Raw genomic sequence first — 24,234 nt, forward strand, 5'->3', positions numbered from 1 at the left:
GAAAAAGAGGGAATTTACTTCTGAAACTTCTGAAGTGTTTACTAAATTAGCACCTTTCAAGTTCTTTATAGATTTTTCCTTTCCCCGATTTGCAAGTAGGATAGAAACAAAACGTGTACCAGGCTTTCCAAACAAACACAGGACAATGTGTCACAAAGAAGCATTGTCAATAGCACATATCCCACTGTCAGTCCCTGTATCATTAAAAACAGTCAATCCAGTTTGGGCCAAAGAGAAAAGCCAGACACATAAAGAAATGAAGGATGAAGAGAACAGTGGAAGGTGTTAATGATTCAGAGCAACTATGTTGGTTTTGACACAATGGAACTGTAACTGGATGACAATGAAAAAATCAAGTAAGTGTAAAATCTTTCAAGCCAAACAGCCCAATGAATGACTTTTCTTTATGGAAGAGAAATATTGTCACCAGATTCTCTTTCAAAATTCTCTGCTCTGCATTAAGAGGACCAGAACTGTTCAACATGGCAAGGAACTTCTAGTGCTCTCTCCCAGCAGCAGTGAATGATATAAAAATTGAGCCAGGGTTATGAAAACAAATTCTGCCTCACTCCTAAATAAAAGAGGTACTGTGGTGTTACTGCTTGAAACAGCAGTGAACAGCATGGAAGGTTGAGGGGCTCAATTCACCTAATGACCAGAAGGGCACAGACATCAAATTATGGTAACTCAGGAAGCCCCGATTCTTAACATTCTGATTTCTCTCAGACTGCAATGAAGCATGCGCACTTGGAATGATGTCATTGAAAAATTCATTAGTGTGCTCAAGGGTCTCACTGTTATTCTTCAACAAAACACATAGTCATCAGGAATACTTACTCATCACTTTTACTTCCATTTTTAAGGGACAAAGAAGGGATTTTAATGCTTTTTTTAATTTGTGTTTTGAGAGAGAGCCAGAGCAAGTGAGCATGGGAAGGGCAGAGAGAGACAGAGGGAGAGAATCCCAAGCAGACTTCCCACCATCAGCACGAAGCCCAATGCAGGGCTCAAACTCACGAACCATGAGACTATGACTTGAGCTGAAACCGAGAGTTGGATGTTTAACCGACTGAGCCACCCAGGCACCCAGGACAAAGAAGGGATTCTTATCTTACATCTTTGTGCTTCGTAAGAGGGAAGCTTATTTTGCCAAATGGTTTCTTGAGCACATTTCTTTGCTCCGTTGATCTACACAAATACATAATAAAGGATTCAGAATTCAAAAATATTAATTACGCTGACATAAAAACCTATCTCTGGTGGGTAAGTCATTACAGAAATAAATAATGTGGTATTTTACATATGTGATGATTGCTTTGAATTTAGCCTGTTAGAGAATGGAATGAAATGGGACATCAGGATGAAAGAGGAGATGGCAAAATCAGTGAACCAGAAGTGAACATAATTCCAGGTGAAATCAAGAAAATGAAAAAAAGGGGGGGATGGTTATACCTTCTATTCACAAATGGATATGTTTTCTGCACATTTGGCATTTTCCTTAATGTAGTACTTAATCTTATCAGAAATTTGATCTAAATTAACCAAAAAGGTAAAACAGCAATCTCTTAAGATTAGTACCAAAACCAGTAAAATCAAATTACCCATTGTGTCAACAGCAAAGGCACATGATCTGGCACTGTGGTCACATACAACATTTTGGCATTACTGTGGTCCCTGAAGAAAGCAAGTTTTAGTTAGTGGCATTTTATTTTTCTTTCTCTCATTCTCTCCTTCCTCTCTCTCTGTCTCTATCTCTCTCTCCTCTTTTTTTTCTTTCAGAGAGAGAGAAAGAACACATGAGTGGGTGAAGGGTAGGGAGAGAGAGAGAATCTTAAGCATATTCCAGGCTCAGTGCAGAGTCCAAGGCAGGGCTCAATCCCATGACCTTGTGATCATTGCCTGAGCCAAAATCAAAAGTCAGATACACTACTGACTGAGACACCCAGGTGTCCCCTAATATCCCATCATTAAGCAACATTCTTCTTAGAATATATGAAGAGTTCAAACTGCTCTGACATCACCAGAGGAGAAAAGGAGAAAAACCAAGTATCCTACATACTTATATTCTGTCCTTCATTATCAAATAAACAAATCAGTGTAATTACTTTAAAAACAAGAATCAAAAAGAACAAATAACCCACCTAATTTCTTCCAGGTTTCCCCCCACCTTCACCCACCCTTTAAAAATAATGAAAGGGGTACCTGGGTGACTCAGTCAGTTGAGATCCAACTTCAGCACAGGTCCTCATCTTACCGCTCACAAGTTTGAGCCCCATATCGGGCTCGCTGCTGTCAACACAGAGCCTGCCTTCGGGTCTTCTGTCTTCCTCTCCCTCTGCCCCCCCTCCTCACTTGCACTCTCACTCTCTCTCAAAAACAAACAAATCCTTTAGATAGATAGATAGATAGATAGATAGATAGATAAACAACAATAACAATAATAAGAGGCGGGCACCTGGGCACCTAATACGTTGATTTTGGTTCAGGTCATAATCTCACAATTGGTGAGATTGAGCCCCATGTGAGACTCTGTACTCAAAGTGTGGAGGCTGTTTGGGATTCTCTCTCTCCCTCTCTCTCTGCCCCTCCACCACTCATGCATACACTCTCTCTCTCAAAATAAGTAAATAAACATTTAAACAAATACTGAGAGAGAAATTATTCTAAATGTCACTTGTTTGGCACTCAGAGGCCTCCAACGTCTTTCTGCTGCTCCAAGGGTCCCATCCATGAGAACCAGGGTGGGATGCTCACTCAGGTGCATATGGCCTTGGAATCAAACACACTTGGGTAAAATCTCAGCTTTACTACTCACTAGCTAGAACCCTGGATAACTCCCCAAATCACAAGATGTGAAAGCCCAAGATCCAAATGTTACCACCTGCATCACTGGTAAACACCATGCAGGAAACACTCACCTTACACGTGGATAGCACAAGGACAGCACGTAGAACAGGGCCCAGCACTCCAGAATCTTCTGACAGGCATTGAATTCTATCTTTTGGTTCCAAACTGCAACCTTACCTTCTATTTGTACAATGTGAGAGCTCTGCTGCCCTGAGGTCACCCTTCTCTATACCAGCAGTGCTGTATTCCCATTAGCAACACCAGAATTTGAGGACCCGCTATGTGCCGGGTCACTTAATCAGCACAGTCCATGAAGCCCATACACAATCCATTAGCCCCATTTTGCATCTTGTTCACTTCTGCTCAGTCTCCACTGGCATTAGAGGCTCTCTCCACCCAGGACTCATAACCCATGTTTTAAACCTCTTTAGTGATACACACGTGGTGTGGCAATATCTGACTTCTTCTCTAAGCCTTGAGCTTCTTGACAGGCTCGGATAGTGCCTTAATCTGTACATTTCCCCCAGTGGGCAGATCATGCCAAAATACTCCTGCCACTGGATTCTTAAACATTTAGGACCAGAGTTAAACTCATCTGCTTCTCTCTAATTGTGTGATTTTTTTCCTCTACTTGGTCACCTGTGCCAGTTGTCTCAGGCAACTCAATCTGTGTTGTCACTTAGGATGCAAACAAGGAGGCTGAGTGGCTAACTAGTTAAGGGGCTAACTAGACTTGATAATCAATGTCTTTACTTCTAGCTGAATTAGAAACCACAGTGAACGGCTGTATTAAGAAAAGATTACAGGGCACCTGGGTGGCTCAGTCGGTTGAGCATCCAACCCTTGATTTTGGATCAGGTCATGATCTCATGGTTTGTGAGATCGAGCCCCACGTCAGGGTTTGAATATTTTAAAAAGAATGGGGCGCCTGGGTGGCGCAGTCGGTTAAGCGTCCGACTTCAGCCAGGTCACGATCTCGCGGTCCGTGAGTTCGAGCCCCGCGTCGGGCTCTGGGCTGATGGCCCAGAGCCTGGAGCCTGTTTCCGATTCTGTGTCTCCCTCTCTCTCTGCCCCTCCCCCGTTCATGCTCGGTCTCTCTCTGTCCCAAAAATAAATAAACGTTGAAAAAAAAATTTAAAAAAAAAAAAATAAAAAGATTTAAAAAAGAATAGATTACAAGGAAAATAGAAGCCCAAAAGCTTACCTTCATATAATCGGCTCTTTACCTAGAAGAGGGACAAAGAAAATTAAATTTGATATAGAAACAATATTTTTTATAAAAGTATAGTTCATGTCAGAAAAGTCAAAATCATAATCCAATGTGGTATTATAATAAAGGTGTGGTTCAGCAAAATAAATTCTTTTCTTTTTTTTTCTTAATTTTTTTTTTAATGTTTATTTTATTTTTGAGACAGAGAGAGACAGAGCATGAACGGGGGAGGGACAGAGAGAGGGAGACACAGAATGGGAAGCAGGCTCCAGGCTCCGAGCCATCAGCCCAAAGCCCGACGTGGGGCTCGAACTCACGGACTGTGAGATCGTGACCTGAGCTGAAGTCGGATGCCTAACCGACTGAGCCACCCAGGCGCCCCAATAAATTATTTTCTTAAGTGTTGCAATTCTAGTATAGTTAATATACAGTGTTATGTTCGGTTCGGGTGCATGTATTAGGATTCAACAGTATTGTACATTACTCAGGGCTCATCAGGGTAAGTGTACTCTTTAATCCCCATTACCTATTTCTCCCATCCCCCCCCACCAACCTCCCCTCTGGTAATCATAACTTTGTTCTCTAAAGTTAGAAATCTGTTTCTTGGTTCGTCTATTTTGTCCACCTTTGCTCATTTGTTCTGTTTCTTAAATTCCACATGAGTGAAATCATATGGTATTTATCTTTCACTTAACATTATAGCCTCTATTTCAATCCATGTTGTTGCACATGGCAAGATTTCATTCCTTTTTATGGCTGAGTAATATTCTTGTGTGTGTGTGTGTGCGTGCGTGTGTGTGTGTATTAACGTATATATCACCTCTTCTTCATCCATTTATCTATGGATGGACACTTGGGCTGCTGCCACAATTTGGTTATTGTAAATAATGCTGCAGTAAACATAGGGGTGTGTCATAGACTATAAGTCTAAAGTTCTTTTGGCCAGCAAAAGAACAGATGCAGGATTCAAACAAGAGATGGCTAATGTCCAGGAAAAAGACAAGAGCCCCAAATAAGGGTTCTTGCCTCATATTTATTCAGATCAGAAGGCTTGCAAACATGATGGGGGCATACAAAGATACAAAGAAACTAGGAACATTAACTTGTGGATGTGAGGGGGGAAGGGGATTTTGAAGATATACAGTGTTTGGGGTTTCAGTCAATATAAAACAAAATCCAGGCACCAGGCAGATGGGTAGATGGTTGTTAACAGCAGACAGGAGGTGCCGTGCCTGTTTTTCTTTCTCAGCCTAGGGGATGAGACAGATAGGGGGAATAACCTCAGGTTAATAAGCCACCTTTTCTTTTGTTAACCATCTCCACTCCGGGCTGCTTTGCCTGAATTGCAGTGGCCCAAAGTCCAATTCACCGATTTACCTAACCTGGCCCTATTCTCCTATGAAAGCAGCTTTCTGCTATACTATTAAATTTGGGGTGTTTTCACCCTGAATATCTAATCTTGTTATTTCTGTGTATTGGCCACCTTTGCACCATTTCTATTTCAGTCCTTTGCCTCTCTCTATATATTTGGGGGCTCGGCACCCCCTCCCTATTTTGGGGTATCTTTGCAGCACCTCCCTATTCCTGGCACCTTTGTTTCTCCCTATTCTCAGAGTGTCTTTGCACCCCCCATTCTTGGGGTGCCAATCTGGTTTACCCAAACTCGGTTGTATTATCTTGACTATGTATTTCTTTGTGCCTTGTTGACCCATTGGTGTAAGCCCAGGGGATTCCTAAGCTTATCTCGCACAGGGGTACTTATATCCTTTAGAAGCAGTTTTTTTTTCTTTTGTATTCTTTAGGTAAATACCCAGTAGTTCAATTACTCCAACACAAATTAGTTCTACTGTCAATTATCTGAGGAAATTCCATACTGTTTTTCAAAATGGCAACAGCCTTTTGCATTCCCAGCAAAAGTGCATGAGGGTTCCTTTTTCCCCACATCCTCGCCAACACGTTTTTTTCTTGTCTTATTGATTTTAGCCGTTCTGACAGGTGTAAGGTGATATCACGTGGTAGTTTTGATTTGCATTTCCCTGACCATGAATGATGTTGAGCATCTTTTCATGTGTCTGTTGGTCATTTGAATGTCTTCTTCACGGAAATGCCTGTGACTTCGGCCAATTTGTAAATTGTATTATTTGTTTTCTGGCTGTTGAGTTGTATAATTTCTTTATATATTTTGGGTACTAATCCTTTATCAGCTATGTCATTTGCAAATATCTTCTCCCATTTAATAAGTTGCCTTTCAGATTTGTCAATTGTTTCTGTCGCTGAGCAGGAGTGATTTATTTTGATGCAACCCCAATTGTTTAATTTTGTTTTTATTTCCTCTGCCTCAGGAAACACTCTAGGAAAATGTAGTCATGGCCTAGCATACTAAAAACTTAGAAGTAGAATAAGCTATAGAAAGAATTTCCTTTCTACTTGCTGATATTTTAACAACCATTTCTATGGAAGAGAATTAAGCTAGATATCTTTTGACCAAAAGCTCTGTTTCCATTCTATTAAACAGATACCAAACTACTAATCTTCAATAATGAAAATGGCAGACTTACTTTAATTACCAATGCACCATTTACTTGAAATTCTTTTTTGTCAAGTCCAATAGCCATAACAAACTCTAGAACCACAAATATTTCAGAGATTCAGAAAAAAACAAAAGTAAAGGCAAAATCTTTACACTAAAAGATGCCTCTGACTCACCAGAAACACTGGAGAAATGTCTCCTGCAGTTGGCTATTTCCTGAACTGACAAACAATTCTATCAAATCAGGTCCTATGATTTTTTCCCACACCACCAACAAGGTTTTCAAATGAGAAAGGAAGTGGGAGATGGCTAGAGAAAACACACAAGCAACAACAGAAATGAACAAACGTTTCCAGAAAGTGCACAAAGTGCTTCCTTGACGAGAGTCACTCCCTAAGACATTATAAAATTATAGCAGGTACTTGAGACGTCACAGAGCGATCTGAACAAAGTAAAGGAAATCATAGGAAGTATGTTCTCAGACCACAAATGACTCAAACTAGACGTCAAGAACAAAAAGTTCTTAGTTGGACCATGACAAAAAAAATGAGATAAAACAACAACCATCTCAAAAAGACATGGATTCGAGGGGAGTTGGGTTGGGGGATGGCTGAAGGAGGTGAGTAGATCAATAATACACTTGTGATGAGCACGAGAAATGCATGAAATCACTGAATCATATGGAACACCTGAAACTGATATTGCACTGTATGTTAATTATAGTTGAATTAAAAAAAAAAAGTCCATGTAGGTCAAAGAAGACATTTCTACAGAAATGTTAACGTATTTAGTCTAAATGATAATGAAAATTGAACGTATTAGAGGGAAATTTGTAATATTGAGTGCAAATAAAAGGTCCAGCTATAAAATTTTCTGCTTAATTATGATTACAAGTCTATCTAAAGGTACTTTAGTATACTCACAGCAAAAACAGTTCACTGGAGGTAAATTAGACAAGCATTATTTCCATGGAGGCAGGAATAATGCTATGTTTCCAGTGAATTTCAAACACATCAGAGCCAAGAGGGGAATGGTCAGGCAAAATATGGACAGGCTGAAATAATATTGGAGATGATGAGGAATCTTAAAGACGTTTACACTATATCTGTCATAAACAATCATCTTTATAAATCCTCTACCAGCCTCCAGGAGGTTAATAAGCACACCTCTCAAATGTCTCCTCATGGAAGAGCGAGAGGACAGATGGCTTACAAAGGAGCAGGAACAAACTTGTGGGGGTGATGACTGTGTTTGCTATCTTACTGTGGTCATGGTTTCATTGCTGCTTACATATGTCAAATATCAACGAACTGTATTCTTTAAAAGGGTGTTGTTATTCTATACAAATTAAACGACACTGAAGCTGTAGGAAAGATGTAATAGGCAACACTGAGAAGTTTTATTTTGCTGACAAAACATATTTCAACTGTGTTTTAATAGTAAGAATTTGTAAGCCAATATATAATAGAAAAATTAAGAAAATGCAAATTTATAGTAGATAAGAAGTCAATGACTTCTAGTGTACATTCACAAAGTACCTGGATAAAATCCTTTGGAATATCTCCAAACTATGCCCCAATTCATGGAAGAATGAAAGAAAGTAAAAACACAAAATGTACTAGAGATACAAATGAGATAGTTCTAGAGAAAGATGTTTATAGATATGGATATATCTGAGAGAGACAGGCAACTGCTATGATAATAATATGGGATTATTCTTCCAAGAAAATAAATTACATATTATGGTTCACTTTTTAATGTTTTCGTTCAATGTTCCTTTGATTCTGAATCACAGCTCAAAATGTCAGATTTCTGAGGCACATAAAGATTTGCATAATCAGGTGATCGTGTATATTTTGATAATATCTTTGGGATTTTAAGTTACCTGAACACACATCTCCAAATAGCCAATGAAAGGAATTCATGTTTCTATTTCATGGTGTTGTGCTAAAATCAATCAATAGCAACTCTGAAAATTGATCTCTCAAAGGATACAAAATTCCTGAATATGGTCACCAAAACAACAGAACACATCTCATTCTACAAAAACTGGACTTAAAAGCATTTTAGGAGCAAAACACTCACAATGCAGTTCACACTAATTCACATACCAAGCTTAATCTTGTGCAAAGGAACCTGTCTAGAAAGTAGCCTCTGAAATGTATAACATTTTCATCTTGAGCTCTCAGAGATGAGGTCACAAAAATGTGTAACGGTGGGAAATACTGTCTTTGACTAGCCACTGTCTGAAAGAAAGAAGTAGCTGTAAGCACAATGGTTGATCATGGGGCTCTAATGCACCAAAGACAGATGCCATCTTTTCATGAAGGTAAAACATCTTTGGCTGTGGGCACTGTTGGTGCATCTGGCAGCTGACTGCTGATATTGGTAGTTGATGCTGAACTAGATTAGATCCAATGGGGCCAATAACACTAGGTTCTCACAGTCAATGGCCATGAGTAGGTGGAGGTGGAAAATGCAAGACAAGATAGTTAATGGAAGAATTCAGAGATGAGGTAGGGAGAGAGAGCTGAACCAATCTGTGAGAGGTAGCCTAGGTACAGGGGGGAAATTCTCATAAAGATGATCAAGAATTTTCCTCCTTCAGAGTCTCAAAAGAAATAGAAACAATTCTATTTAGATGGGAGGCATTCGTGTGGAATGATTCTGCCTCAATGCAAGGGTTATTCCTGACTACTGGGACTTTCCAGATCCCACTCTAAGGATCTGGTATATGCCAGTCTAAAGAAATGTACTTATCTCTATGGTGTTCTCTGTTTGTCTGTCTGTCTGTCTCACTCTCCTAGGGGTACACGTTTTCTTTTCAATATTACAGTGAAATAGTCACACTGGGTACCAGGTATTTCATTATATTTGGACAATATTAAAGACATTCAGAACCCTTCTTGCTTTGAGGAAATCAACACTCTGCACATACTTAGCTAAAGAAAGGACAACAATTCTTTCACTTCCTGATCATGTCGCTCCTCGTGATTTTCCTATTGTAAATATCCAAGCAAGATGCAGCCACTTAGTTTCTTCTGGGCTTATGAGGCTCCCATCAACACAGTTGGGCACAGAATCCCTGGGGACAGACTCCAAGACCAGAGACAAAGGGATGACTCAGAAGTTGCTAAAAGCCCACAAACCAGGAAGCACAGAGCCCAAAGACATTTCACTTTTTAACACTCTAGTACCAACGCCAATGCTTCAGTTACCACTGTTCCCAGAGCTACCAAACTTCACAAATATGAACAATGTGCTGATAGGAAAACGAACTACATAGAAGATGGACCCTAAGCTTACAAAGCTTGAAGCAGGATCTTAACAGGGCTTCCAGGAGCCAGTCTAATACCCATAGTTCCTATTAAATAAGAGTTCTTGACATTTTTAAGAACAACTTTAGGGGCGCCTGGGTGGCGTAGTCGGTTAAGCATCTGACTTCAGCCAGGTCACGATCTCCTGGTCCGGGAGTTCGAGCCCCGCGTCGGGCTCTGGGCTGATGGCTCAGAGCCTGGAGCCTGTTTCCGATTCTGTGTCTGCCTCTCTCTCTGCCCCTCCCCCGTTCATGCTCTGTCTCTCTCTGTCCCAAAAATAAATAAACGTTGAAAAAAAAAATTAAAAAAAAAAAAAGAACAACTTTAATGAAATAATTCACACATCGTAGAAACACCTATTTGAGTCAGTCAGCTCAATAGCTTTTAGTATCTTCACAAATCCTTCCTTCTTGACACTATAAACCTACTATGTTTGGGTTTACATCCTGTCACCACTGCTCTTTTTGGACCAAGCAGCACAGACATGACCCAGAACTTGATGTGGACACTTGTGGCCACAACCACTTCAGGCTGGGGGAAAAACCTGCCCTGTGGTCCTTAGTCTTCAGGAAGAAATGAAGTTCTTCTGAAGTTCCCATCAAAAGCCCCATGGAAAAGCTGTTGTGTAACCACAGTGTGAAAGAAGCCAATAGGAAGGAAGAATCCACCGATGGCCCATGTTTACTCACATTTGTGTTTGGGTAACCAGGACACCCAAGCACAAGGAGCCAGAAAAACAGCCTCTGCACCTTTCTGTCCTGGTCCTTTAAGGGGACTCTAGGGTTCCAGGCAGGATGTGGAGATGGGGGATGGGGTGTAGGTGTGCAAGGGAAGACTGGGGAGGGGTAGGAAAGGAGGGAGGAGTGGTAATTGGGGATGGGGGAGGAGTATAAAAAAGGGGTGGGGCTATGGAAGGGGTGTGTCAGGAGAAGAAGGGGGTCAGGGACAGTACCAGCATCAGATCAAGTATAAGAGGGGAAGGGGGAGGATTCACACAGGCTAGTAGGTCAGCAGGTCAGTAAATCACTAGGTGAGCAGGACACAAACAGCAGGTTAAGTGGACTCTCAGGAGCAGGTGGAGCAGAGGAAGATCCTTCTTCTTCCAAGCCCCCACCTGTCTGGGTGTTGCCTTAGCAACCCAGAGCCTTGATACTCTCTCTCAACCAATCAGCTGCCCTCACCCCTGGTAGAGTAATATGGACACCCCACGTGATCTCATTTTAAAAAGCCACTTCCCACCTGGTGCACCACCACGTGCCATCCCAACGACAGTTCCTCTCTGGAAACTTGGCCGACCTTCTGGTTTCTGGGCCCTCCCAACCCAGCTCCCCGTCACCTCTTCTGAGTGCTCTCTGCTTCCTTTCTGAACTCCCATCTCCCATGGGCAATAGGTGAACAATCGAGAAAGCAAAGGAGGACACAACTGCAAGAACAATCAAATACTCAAGCAGACAGGAAAGTATAACCCTCTCTCAGTAAGTCAAAGCAGATAGAACATCCATAAGGTAGTCATCTTGACAGCAAACCATCTGAATCCCACAGCTATATCCATATATGTGTCGACATGGACATAACACTGTAGAGGAAACATTCACTTTAGGCACAGAGAATACAGTTACAAACATTCACCCTATTTATTACAGCCATAAGGGAAATTTCAAAGGAATGAAATGATTTCAGAGAAAGGAAATCACACAAAGCATGTTTTGGTAATAGAATGTGCTAGAAATCACTAATAAAGTAACTAGAAACTCCCATATGTTTAGAAATTGAGAAGTTCCTCTAGAAGTAGAATATGAGTCAAGAAATCCCAAAGAAAAAGAGCTATATTTGAACTGAATGATAGGTGCATGATAAAATTGTAATAAAAAATGTCTCCTGGCCTGGAATACCCTGGAATATTAGTGTGAGTAGATTGTCTGGTCCCCAAATCATCTCTAGTTGACCTAGGCATTAACACCACAAACGGTGGTAGATCTGTCACTTATCTGTGTGACCCTCCTACCTATTGGCATGGGCTGTACATTATAAACCATACGGGGGGGGGGGGGGTGGTGAGGGGAAATCCAGCTGACTCACAAGGGATCTCCTGCAATCTCCAGGAATGAGAGCATTGTAAGAGAAATAGTTCATCAGCTTCTCTCCCGGGGGAACTGGGACAATACCCAGATTGTTGGCAGTACCAGGTGTGCTGGGTGAGGAGGGACAAGCAGGTGGGCATAGGCCAGGGACCCAGGTGACTAGACAAACCTACTGTGATCATCTCTCCTGGGCCCTGTCCTGAGCTGAGCTTCCTAAATAGTTTCTCTACACGATTGACTCAGTGACCCCCAACTGAAAATCATTGCTCTAAATCCCCTCACTTTTATTTTTATGTAAATGTATTGTAACAGGAACCACTCTGGCACTGCTAAAATAGCAAAGCAAGGGCTCCAATCTAGATATAAAGAAACCATACAAAACAACCAAAACCAAAACAAAGCAGGAGTGAAAAACCAAGTGTTACATTCCCTTTAGATCCTGCTGCCTGCCTAAAGAGCTCCAGAGTTGGGCTGTCCTGGTTGTACAAGGAGAGGCCGGCTACAGAGGGGGTGGAGTCCGACTGGCCCAAAAGTGAATGGGAGAGAGGCCCTCACTATAAGGGGGCCTGGGGAATTCCATGAAGGGTGGCCAGGATCACCCTGATTATGACTGGAGCAGGAACCGGGGAAAGAGGAGGCAGTGAACAGAGTTTGGGGGGCCTTGAACAAGTGAGATCATTCATGGAGGTGAGAAAGTGTCCCCAAAGCCAATTCAGCCTCCCATCTGGGGAGTCCTTCGTGGCCCCTGGGGCAGGGCCAGGAGCCTGGAGGTTGAGATCCAGTGTGCTGCTTACCAGCTGTGTGAGCCTGGGCTGGTTTCCTTCAGTAAAACGGGAGTGTCCAGAACTGGGCTGAGGACAAGAGGAAGCCACGTGCTGTGCACTAGTGGATATCAGTGTCACCACCTCCCTGGGGCATGAGTCTTCCCAGTCTGGTGCCTTAAAAGTTGCACAGCTGTTAAAGGCAACAAAGGTGAAAACCTCAGTTCCCTCCAGTTTCAGGCCTGTGGCAAGCCTTTGCCTTTGCAGACATCACCTCTCAGGACCCAGCGGCAGTACCGTCTCTAACCCCTTGCACAGATGGGGAACCAGGCTCAGAGCCCTCAAGGGGAAGGCTGGACCCAGGCTGAGAAAAGGCTCACTGCTGACTTGGGTCTGGGAGGGGATGTTGGGAGAGTGGGAAGCTGGGGCCTGGGGACTCCAGAGGGAGCAAGGGCCACAAAGATGCTTGGCCCCATAGCCCCGCTTTGCTCCAGGTCAGCCTGTACAGAAGCTGAGGCCAAACGAGATGGCAAGGTCACTGCCTGGCTCCTGCACCTCAGGTTGCTGGTCATTCATCTCTGTGGTGATGATAATGCTGTCATATGCTAGTCCTGATGATGCCATTAGTGCTATTATTGCTGTGGGAGCGGGCACAGCCCACTTTGACACACCCCAAGGATCCTGGAGAGACTCGCCTGTCTCCCTCATCTGACCTGGTCCCATGCAACACCCCCACTCTAAGTATACCCTGTCTCTGCCCTGTGCCCCTGTCCTTGTGGCCACCCTATCCTGGACACTCTCTGGAATCCAGGCCTGGGCATGTTGCATCCACACGACTCCTGAAACAGAATGCTATGGGCACCAGTGACAGTCACAACAAAGTTTATTACAATGAGAGGCAAGGCCGACCGATAGGGACCAAAACTCTTGATAAGAGTGTGGCCTCGAACAGCCAGGGTACAGAGTTTTTATAGCCGATCATATCGTTTTATCATCACCTGGGAACAGAACAAAGAAAAAGTTTCCAGGTGAGTTAGAAACAGCTGCCTGATGAGGTGTTTAGACTTTCTGCCTCCAAGTTGCAACCAGTGGATCTCTTGAACCTGCCTCTGACGCTCTTTTCTTTGAACTTTTGTTTCCGTAATTGGTGAAGCCTAATTTACAAGAGTACGAGGCGTAATTTACAAGAGTAAAGCAAGGCTGTTATCTCTTAATCTGCAGTGTCAACACAAAGCTGTTATTTTTCAAGCTAAGCGATAGCCCTACACTACAATTTAACCCTTACAGGCACAACCCTCCATAAGGCACTGACATGGGGCACATGCCCAACACAGGGTTGGAACCAGGAAAACACCCCCTTCCATGACAACTTAGATGGGAAAGGTCATGCCAGGGTCTGTGCACTCCTTCTTCTTGTAGTGGCCTCCACTGGAGTGCCAGAGCTGTCCTGGAGTGTGTGTGTGTGTGTGTGTGTGTGTGTGTGTGTGTGTGTGTGCGCGCGCGCATACACATGCACTTGCGCACGTGTGTGTAATCTGCATCATGCACCTGTGAGTTGGGAGTTCTGTGTCTGTGGTTATATTGACTGTGGACATGAATTTCCTGTTATTTGGCTGTTTTCATGTTTTCTGATGAGGTTTTGGGGTGACAGTGGGGTTCGTGAGGAAAGGATTTTTGAAGTCATCTTTGGTGCAAAAACGTGATTTCATTAAAGCAGGGGACAGGACCAGTGGCCCTGGCTGAAGAGCTGCCCAGGCAGCATGAGGAGAGACTAGTTATATACTATGGAGCTGGGGGGAGGTCAAGTCCAGGGGAAGTTTCCAGTGAGACTTTCATATGCTAAATAAGACACCCAGGATCCTGGAGGCCTAGCTTTTGTCAAACTAGGGTTGTTTGCCCTCTAGCAAAGCATTAGCATTAAGACACAGGGAGTTCCTGGAGAAATGTTTCACTCTGTTGGCCTCAAGAATCTGTCAATGGGCTGCAGGTTATAAGGAAATTTAGTTCTATCTGCCAGTTCCTTCTGCCTTGGTTTCCTACATCACTATGGAGGGATGATGCTGGAGCTCTAGGAAACCAAGTCCATAGATTTCTGGAGATTACCAATGCCTTTTTCTCGTGATTTATTAAGATATTTATAAATAGATGGAGACGGCCCTGCAGGACTATGATCTCTATCTGTTAACCATTTGTTTTTCTTTTCTTTTCCTTTGTTCTTGGGCAGCCAGGAGTGCCCAAGGGATATCACACATATCCCACCTGAGGGTGGGGGCGGGGATTTGAGGCCTGGCAGCTTGCCTTATGCTCCCTCATCATTTTCCTCTTGTGTTTATCTGTATGCATGTGTATCTGTGTCTGTGTCTCTGAATGAGCATATGTCTGCTGTGCAAATCTCTGTGTCTGTGACTGTATTATCTGTATCTCTCAGGTACATGTGTCCCTGTGGGAGTATCTGTGTGTTGTGTCTGTGTGTGTATTGGTTGTATGTATGAATTTGCTGTCACTTTGAGTGTTTCTGATTACAACTGTGTGTGTGTTTTCTGTGTGGCCAGTGTGTGTAGGGTTTGCTTCTTGGGAGTGTTGCACATGTCCCTGAAAGTGTGTATGTGTGTATCCCTGAGTGTGTGTATCTACGTGTGTGTGTGTGTGTGTGAGAGAGAGAGAGAGAGAGAGAGAGAGAGAAACGTGTGTGTGTGTGTGTGTGTGTGTGAGAGAGAGAGAGAGAGAGAGAGAGAGAGAGAGAGAGACAGAGAGAGAGAGAGACAGAGAGACAGAGAAGGAAGGAGAGAGTGTTCTGGGTGTCTATGTCTGCAGTGTGGGTCTGTGTGTGAGCCTGTCCATGAGCCCATACCTGAGTCCCCAGATGAGGCTGTGGGTGGTTCCATGACTGTGTGTCTCTGTGTTTGTGGTGTCTATTTCTTCCTCTGTGCATGTGTACTTCTGTGCACCTCAGAAATGAGCAGTTCCAGAGGGTACCCTTCAAGGGTGACTCCTGGAGTGGGTGAACAAGAGACAATACATGCTTCCCCCACCCTCAAGCTCAGCTCCCTCTGCCCATTTTTCTCTCATCCTCCCATGTCTCCCTTTGTGATGCCATCTCAGTCCCCAAGGATGGACGGAGTGAAGGGTCAGCTCAGGATCACAGGCCAGCAGCTGGGAGAGCTGCAGATGGCAGGAGAAGGTTGTAAAGTGTGGTGTGGGGGGCCCTCTGGGCCCCTAGCAAGGCTGAGGGATTCCTGTGCCCTGGGAGGGGTGCATGAGTGTTTCCATCCAGGTGGCATCAGTATTAGGTTAAATAGTAACTTGAGTTCCTCTGTGTGTGGGTTTCCCCAACTAGACTTGTCTGTATATCAGGCATCAGAGGGAATTTCCTCCATTTCCTCTATAGGCCACAGAGGCCAAAACACAAATAAGAGTGGGAGCATTTGCAAGATGTACATATTCTATAGGACCCAGTAGCACCCACATTTCTGGAGACAGTGGGCTGTGCATGGAAAATTATAAAACTGATGAAAAAAATTCAAGAAAACAGAAACAAATGAAAAGATATCCTGTGTTCACAGATCAGAAGAATTAATATCATTGAAATGTCCATATTACCTAAAGTTATCTATAGGTCAATGCAATCTCTATCAAGATTCCAATGGCATTTTCACAGAAGTAGGGAAAAAAAAACCCTTAAATTTGTATGTAACCACAAAAGATTCCAAATAGCCAAAGCAATCTGAGGAAGTATATAAAGCTAGAGGCATCATACTTCCTAATTTAAATTGTACCGCAAAGTTACAGCAATCAAAACATTATGGTACTGGCATAAAAAAAAAGACACATAGGCCAACAGAATAAAGAGCCCCAAAATAAACCCATGCATATGTGGTCAATTAATTTATAACAAAGAAGGCAACAATATACAATGGGTAAAGGACAGTCTCTTCCATAAATGGTGCTGGAAAAACTGAGTAGCTACATGCAGAAGAATGAAATTGAACTCATATTTCATAGTAGTCACAAAAACTAACATACTTAAATGTTGTACGTGAAACTGTAAAACTCCTAGAAGAAAACCAACAGGAAAAGACCCTTAATATTGGTCTTGACAACATTTTTTGGATGTGACACTAAAGCACAAGCAATAAAAAATAAACAAGTGGAACTACATGAAACTAAGAAGCATCTCACAGTAAAGGAAAATTGTTATGCCCAGAATTCGTGATCCCCAAAGACCGCCAAGGAGCCAAGTCCGATCTAAAAGCAAAAGAGCCTTTATTCGAGCTAGCTTGAGCTCAATCCCCTACCTGCACGGCAGTGGTGTGATGCCGGAGAGAGAGAGCGAGTTTCAAAAGGACAAAGGTTATATTGGGGCCTAGGGGCAGTTGGTGAGGTAATGGCTGTGGCCTCAGCTGATTGGCTGGGGAAGGGTCCCATTCCTGTTAGGCAGGTGGGGGGGGTGTTGCTCAAGGGGAGGAGGTGTGGTCAAGGTGAAGGACACAGAACAAGATGGAGTTGGCCGGCGTAGGCCCGCCCTTTCAGAAATAATCAACAAAATCAAATGTGAACCTACAGAATGAGAGAAAATATGCGCATATCATATATCCGATAAGGGATTAATATCCAAAATATATAAAGAACTCATATCACTCAGTAACAGAACCCACAAATAACCCAATTTAAAAATAGGCAAACAACTTGGGGCGCCTGGGTGGTTCAGTCGGTTAAGAGTCTGACTTTGGCTCAGGTCATGATCTCGCGGTCCGTGAGTTCGAGCCCCGCGTTGGGCTCTGTGCTGACAGCTCAGAGCCTGGAGCATACTTCAGATTCTGTGTCTCCCTCTCTCTACCCCTTCCCCGCTTGTGTTCTCTTTCTGTCTCTCAAAAATGAATAAATGTAAAAAAAAATTTTTTTAAATATAAATGGGCAAAGAACTTAAATAGACATTTTTCCAAAGATTTTTCCAAAGACACAAAATGGCCTACAGGTACATGAAAGGTGCTCAACATCACTAACATCAGCAAAGTGCAAATCAAAATCATAATGAGATATTGTCTCACAGCCGTTAGGATTCTTATTATAAAAAAGATAAGCGATAACAAGTGCTGGTGAGAATGTACAGAAAAGGGAACTTTATGCGCTGCTGGCAGGAATATAAATTAGTATGCCCACTAAGGCAAACAGTATGGAGAGTCCTCCAAATATTGAAAAGAGAACTACCAGGGCACTTGGCTGACTCGGTCAGTGGAGCTTCCAACTCTTGATCTCAGGGTCATGAGTTTCAGTCCCACGCTGGGTGTAGAGATGGCATAAACAAACAAAGAAACTTAAAAAAAAAAAATAGAACTAGCATATGATCCAGCAAACCCACTCTGGATGTACAACCAAATCTGTTTATTCTCTTGGGAAACAAAATCACTACCTCAAAGAGATATCCACCCCTGCATGTTCATTGCAGCATTATTCAAAATAGCCAAGACATGGAAACAACCAAAGTATCCACTGACAGATGAGTGGATAAAGAAGATATGATTTATACATATGTGGCATATAGACATATAGATAGATAGATATGTCTATATGACATATATATAACATATGGATATATGGTATGTCATATGAATATCACAAATATATTGAAATATTATTCAGCCGTAACAAAGGAAATCCTCCCATATGTGACAACAGGGATGGACCTTGAGAGCATTATGCTACGTGAAATAAGTCAGAGAAAGACCAATCTTGTATAATACCACTTATTTATGAATCTAAAAAAGTCAAATTCACTCATAGAAACCAAGAGCAAATTGGTGATTGCCAAGGGCTCAGGATGGAAAGATGTTGGTCAAAGTGCACAAGCTTCAAGTATAAGATGAGTAAGTTCTGGGGATTGTGCAGTGTCGTAGACTCTAAGTGTAAAGTTTTTTGTCTAGCAAAAGAGTGGATGCAGGATTAAAACAAGAGACGACTCATGTCCAGGAAAAAGACAAGAGCCCAGAATAAGCGTCCTAGCCCCGTATTTATTCATATCAGAAGGCTTGCAAACGTGATGGGTGTGTACAAAGAGACAACGAAACTAGGAACATTAACTTGTGATCTGAGGGGGGAAAGGGGTTTTGAAGATATACAGTGTTTGGGGTTTCGGTCAATATAAAACAAAATCCTGGTGCTGGGCAGATGGGTAGATGGTTGTTAACAGTAGACAGGAGGCCCCAAGCCTGTTTATCTTTGCCAGACTAGGGGATGAAACAGATGGGGGGAATAACCTCAGGGTTAATAAGCACCCTTTCTTTTGTTAACCATCTCCGTTCAGGGCTGCTTTGCCTGCAGCACAGTGATCCATAGCCCAATTCACCAATTTACCTAACCTGGCCCTATTCTCCTATGAAAGCAGCTTTCCGCTACAGTACTAAATTTGGGGTGCTTTCACCCTGAATATCTAATCTTGTTATTTCTGTGTATTGGGCACCTTTGCGCCATTTCTATTTCAGGCATTTGCCTCTCCCTCTCTACTTTTGGGGGCTCAGCACCCCCTCACTATTTTGGGGTGCCATTACACCTCCCTATTCCTGGCACCTTTGTGCCTCCCTATTCTTGGGGTGTCTTTGCACCCCCCTATTCCTGGAGTGCCAATCTGGTTTACCCAAACTCAGGTGTGAGCATTTTATTGACTTTGTATTTCTTTGTGCCTTGTTAACCCATTGGTGTAAGCCCGGGGGATTCCTAAACTTATCCCCCACAGGGCAGCATGTGACAATGGTTAACAATACTGTGTACTTGAGAGTTGCTAATAGAGTTAAGTATTTTTAGCATCCCCCACCCCACATACACAAACAGGTAACAATGTGAGGTGTTGGATGTGTTGACCAACCTTACTGTGGCAATTATTTCACAATATATATGTGTACCAAATCATCACATTGTACATCTTGAACTTACATAATGTTATTTGTCAATTATATCTCAATAAAGCAAGAAAAAAAATCAGGTCAAGCATCTACTTCCTTATACAGCCTTTCTGGGAACTTTTTCCCATCCAGTGAGAGTTGACTCAGTTCTTCTGTTCCAACCATACTATGGAATATGTTCTAATAATAACATTAATCACATTTTATTACACTTATGTACCTATATGCTTATCACCCACGAAGAGACAGGGGACTATCTTTGAGGACAGGGACTATTTTATTCATCTTTATACCTTTCATGACTAAAATACAGCTTGACATAATTAGATTATAAATGGAGGGGGAAAAGGATTATAAATGGGAAATGAATAAACTTTGCTTATCCAATAAAAATTCAAACTGGAAAAAAAACTGCTGTCAGAAATTTGGCTCAATCTTCTCAATCATGCCTTAATAATTCTATTTGAGGGGCACCTGGGTGGCTTGGTCAGTTAGGCATCCAATGTCGGCTCGAGTCTTGATCTCGTGGTTTGTGGACCAAGCCCTGCGGCAGGCTATGTGCTGACAGCTCAGAGCCTGGAACCTGCTTTGGATTCTGTCTCCCTCTCTCTCTCTCTCTGCCCCTCCCCTGCTTGTGCTCTGTCTCTCAAAAATAAATAAACATTAAAAAATTTTAAAAATTCTATTTGAGCTGACAACAAGGTATAACTTTTTAAAAAACCAAGAGGGAAACAAGAAGTTGTGACATATCCTGAGGTCATACCTCAGGCATGAGGTCATGCCTACATACGTAATGCCCTTAAAGTCTGAGGCAATGAACATAATACAAAAAAAAAAAAAATCTGTTTATTCTCTTGGGAAAAATAAATGTTTACACAAATGACTGATATGTTTTACATGGGAATAACTGCTCACTTGTAAGGAATTTTCTATTTGGTAGTGTGCTTGTTAAAAACGCAGATTCCTAAAGTCCATGCCAAACAAGCCCTATTGGATCTCACTCTCTGAGCAGGTGTAACTTTTGCAAGGTTCCCCGATGTTTCCTGACGTTTGACCACAGCTTCTCTACCCCCAGTTTACTGTCAGAGTCCCAGGTTCTACTCCTGGGGGCTGGGGTTGTTTTCCCCTATTTCCTGACAGTTCTTAGAACTGGAGATTTTCTTCTCTGATTCAAACCTAATGGCCCAATTATACATAACTTTCTAACCTGAAATCTTATTATTGCAAAGCACATTTTTGCTTTTAAAATTACTTGAAAGTGAGAGATAACCCAAACATTCACTGGCTTATCTGATTAAGGCTCTAAGCCCTTCTGATTACATCACACCTGTCCTCTTCCCTCTGCACTAGCAGCATCCAATTTGCTTCAGGGCACAGGCTTATGGGCTAGAATCTGATCAAACCTAACAGCAGAGTTGCAGAAAATATACATATATGTCATTATGCTGTCATTAATGTCAGTAAGTGAATCAATATAAGATTTTGTTGTAGTAAGTTATATGCAGTACCTATTGGACACAAGTGGTAGAATTTTTCTTATCAATCAAAGCAATACTATTATAGTATTTTCAACAAATTTATAACAATGTAGAGGTGAATTAACAATTAGTGATCCTCATAGATGCCAGTTTACCAAGGTATTATTCTATTCTCTTAGGAATGGAGCTATAAAGCCCTCCAAATAAGACAATAGATTATGTTACAATTTCACTGTTGGTCTCATGGAACTTTTCCAATAATCTATGAGGTTTTCTGAAGGTGTTAGAATTACATCCATTCGAACAACAGAAAATATACAGGTTTCTGTTTATATCTATCACGAGTCAAATGTTCAAACAATAGCTTTTTCTCAGATTGGTGCCATAAATGCAAAATAATCCATACCCAATGGAGCCTAACAGAGAGAATTCCTTACATTCTTTTCTTATCAGAGAAGTAGGCTCTGCTTTGAGAGTGGCTGGGTGTTTTTATCTGTCTTTTCACTAATTTTACTAGGAAACAAATGCATAGATTACTTCCACATATAAATTCACAAAGCTGTAGAACAAAACAGCCAGAAGGGACTTTAGAGGTCAACCTCCTTGTTCAAGGTCAGTGGCAAAAATGGGACTAAAACCAGACCTGCTCTATCTACTGTTCCATAAATTCAGTTTAGTTAATTTAACATATGTATATTAGATACCAGCTTTGTATAAAGGAAACAACTTTTGAAGCATAATGTTTGTAAAGTACAAATGTCCCAAAATATCTGCCACAAATCCCTCCTTCAATATGACACCATCTGTTGATAAAGTTTTTGTTAAAACAGAATGCATACCCAGTAGCAATAACATAATCTGAAAAGAGAAATTCTTTGTCCACCCATGACTCATTCATTTGTCCAGTCAATTATCAAGGAGAGAGTAAGAGTCTTCCCATGTGAGGCACAACTAAGTCTAAGGGTAAGTAGGTCCATCAGAGATGGTTCCTACCCTTGAGTTTACTGGCTAGTGGGGAGAGACGGAGATATTAACTAAGGACTAACAGCATTATGATCAAGGCAAGGAAAAGTTGAGACAGTGGTTTAACATTTAGCCTGAAGGAAGTCAGTAAGATAACATTTGTGATGGATTTGGAAGTACACCTGGTCATCTTTCTTTAAGGTTTGAGTGCAATTAATGGGACGCTATCTCGGCTATGCTTGGAGTTACCAACCACCAGGTACTGTAACAGAAAGTTCACTCATTCTGAATCTCTCAGATTCTCTTCTCTTTCATACATCAAAACAGCAGTGGGTTTCAGTTTTGCCCTAACCCAGTTTGCTAAGTGGAGATTTAAAACCTGGTATCAGCAGGCTGTGTTGGAAGCATGGTACTGGGGGCTCAGAAGTCATACTCAAGGAGTATGGCAGCATCTATTCACAGCTGTTAAAGATTCTGAAGATGGAAGAGCACACTCCCCAGCATTATGCTCAGAGAAGGGGCCAGGACTCTGAGTATCAATGCTTTGTCATTCCCTCGCCTATGCATATTCGTAAGGCATAAGGCAGCCCCAGAGTGGTGAGGTCAAGTCAGGTTTTTAGAGACTGCCTGTCACCTCAAGGGTTAGTGATTATGGAGTTCAGGCTGTGAGAGGAACCTTTTTAGGAATAATGGCAAGAACTGAACAGAAGGCTGTAGGGGGCTGTGCTCCTGCAGAAGAAACTTTTCCCAAAGCCCCTATGATGACAACTATAGGGTTCGGTTGAGATGATGTCTTGCCCTAATGGGCCCAGTTTTCAAGGCTTCCCTGAGCCAGTTTTTCAGTTCACCAGCCCAGCTGCTTACAGGAGAGCTATTTGGCTGGGTTGGGACTAGTTCCAGGCTTTGCTGCGTCATAGAAACAGAGCACTCTCTTTGCTTCTTGCCACAACTCAGAACTATTTCTGATCCGATGTCTCACCATGACAGTAAGAGTTGTCACCTTCTCCAACACCGTTAAGCACCAGAAATGAAATCATAACTCAACCTTTCTTCCTGAAATATCCACAGACTCCTTTATGCAAATTTATCCAATCATTTTCAAGAATACTCAGATGCCATCACTAAGAGAAACTGGCTTCCATAAGTCAAATGAAAGTCTCTATTCACCTTTTCTGCAGACCTCCTTAACACAACTTCTGTCTCTAAGCAGCATAATACAATGGTTGAAAGTACAGCCTTTAGAGCCATATTCCTTGAGTTTAAAATACCCTGGCTTCACCACTTACTACCTGTGTAAATTTAAATGTCCTGTGTCAACTCATCTGTAAAGTAGACATTACAATAGCTCCTACTTCATGGGGTTGTTATGGTACCTATAAAAGAGATAAAGCATTTAGATCAGAGTCAGCATAATATAACCGGTAGTGATGATGATGATGATGATGATGATGATGATGGTGATGGTGATTATCATTATTATTTTAGTAAAAGAAACTAGGAGCTGTTTTCATAAGAGAGGAAAATCTCTCTGACAGGATGCTGTATTACCAAAATATTTTTTAAAAATTGCAAAACAAACAGCGTTCAGGACATCTCAGAGGAAAGAGTTCATATAAAGATATGAAGGTATTCGATCTTTGAACATCTATTTATTAAAGCCCTGTTCAAAGCAATAGGGATACAGGCATTCACAAAACAGACCATACTCTCTGTCCTCATGGAGCTAATACTCAATGGGGGAATTGGGGAACAGATAATTTACCAAAAACATAAGCAAAATGATATAATATATGAGCTCGGATGAGTATTATGGAAAAAAATAAATGGGTATGAGAATTCAAAGTTTGGAAAGAAGGTGTAATTTAGTTAGGGTAGTTGGAAAGTTTTATTGACAAGATAGCATTTGCTCTAGGGCCAGAAGGAGGGAAGGCTGCAATCCATGTGTATAGTTGAGGAAATCCTTTCCAAGTTTCTTGCAAAGTTTCAGAAATAAAAACTTGGTGTGTTTGAAAACCAGCAAAGAGGTCAATATAGGTGGAGTAGAGTGAGGGAAGGAGAGACTGGTAGAAGATAAGGTCAAAGACTAGCAAGGATGGGGGCAGATAATATAAGATCTCGTTAGCCACAGGGTAATGACTTTGGGTTTTACTC

General features: G+C 42.0%; 1 protein-coding gene across 6 annotated transcripts in view; it reads right to left on the bottom strand.

The window, feature by feature from the left end:
• The window catches only part of LOC125175982 (uncharacterized), a 139,435-nt gene that overhangs the window by 97,829 nt on the left and 17,372 nt on the right, over nucleotides 1-24,234 (bottom strand). For all 6 annotated transcript variants that reach the window (XM_047876679.1, XM_047876681.1, XM_047876683.1 and 3 more), the window contains exon 2: nucleotides 4,052-4,073. The gene's annotated coding sequence lies outside the window, so the exon portion shown is untranslated. The remainder of the gene's footprint in view (nucleotides 1-4,051; nucleotides 4,074-24,234) is intronic.

The sequence above is a fragment of the Prionailurus viverrinus genome, chromosome D1, assembly GCF_022837055.1.
Source record: "Prionailurus viverrinus isolate Anna chromosome D1, UM_Priviv_1.0, whole genome shotgun sequence".
NCBI lineage: Eukaryota > Metazoa > Chordata > Mammalia > Carnivora > Felidae > Prionailurus > Prionailurus viverrinus.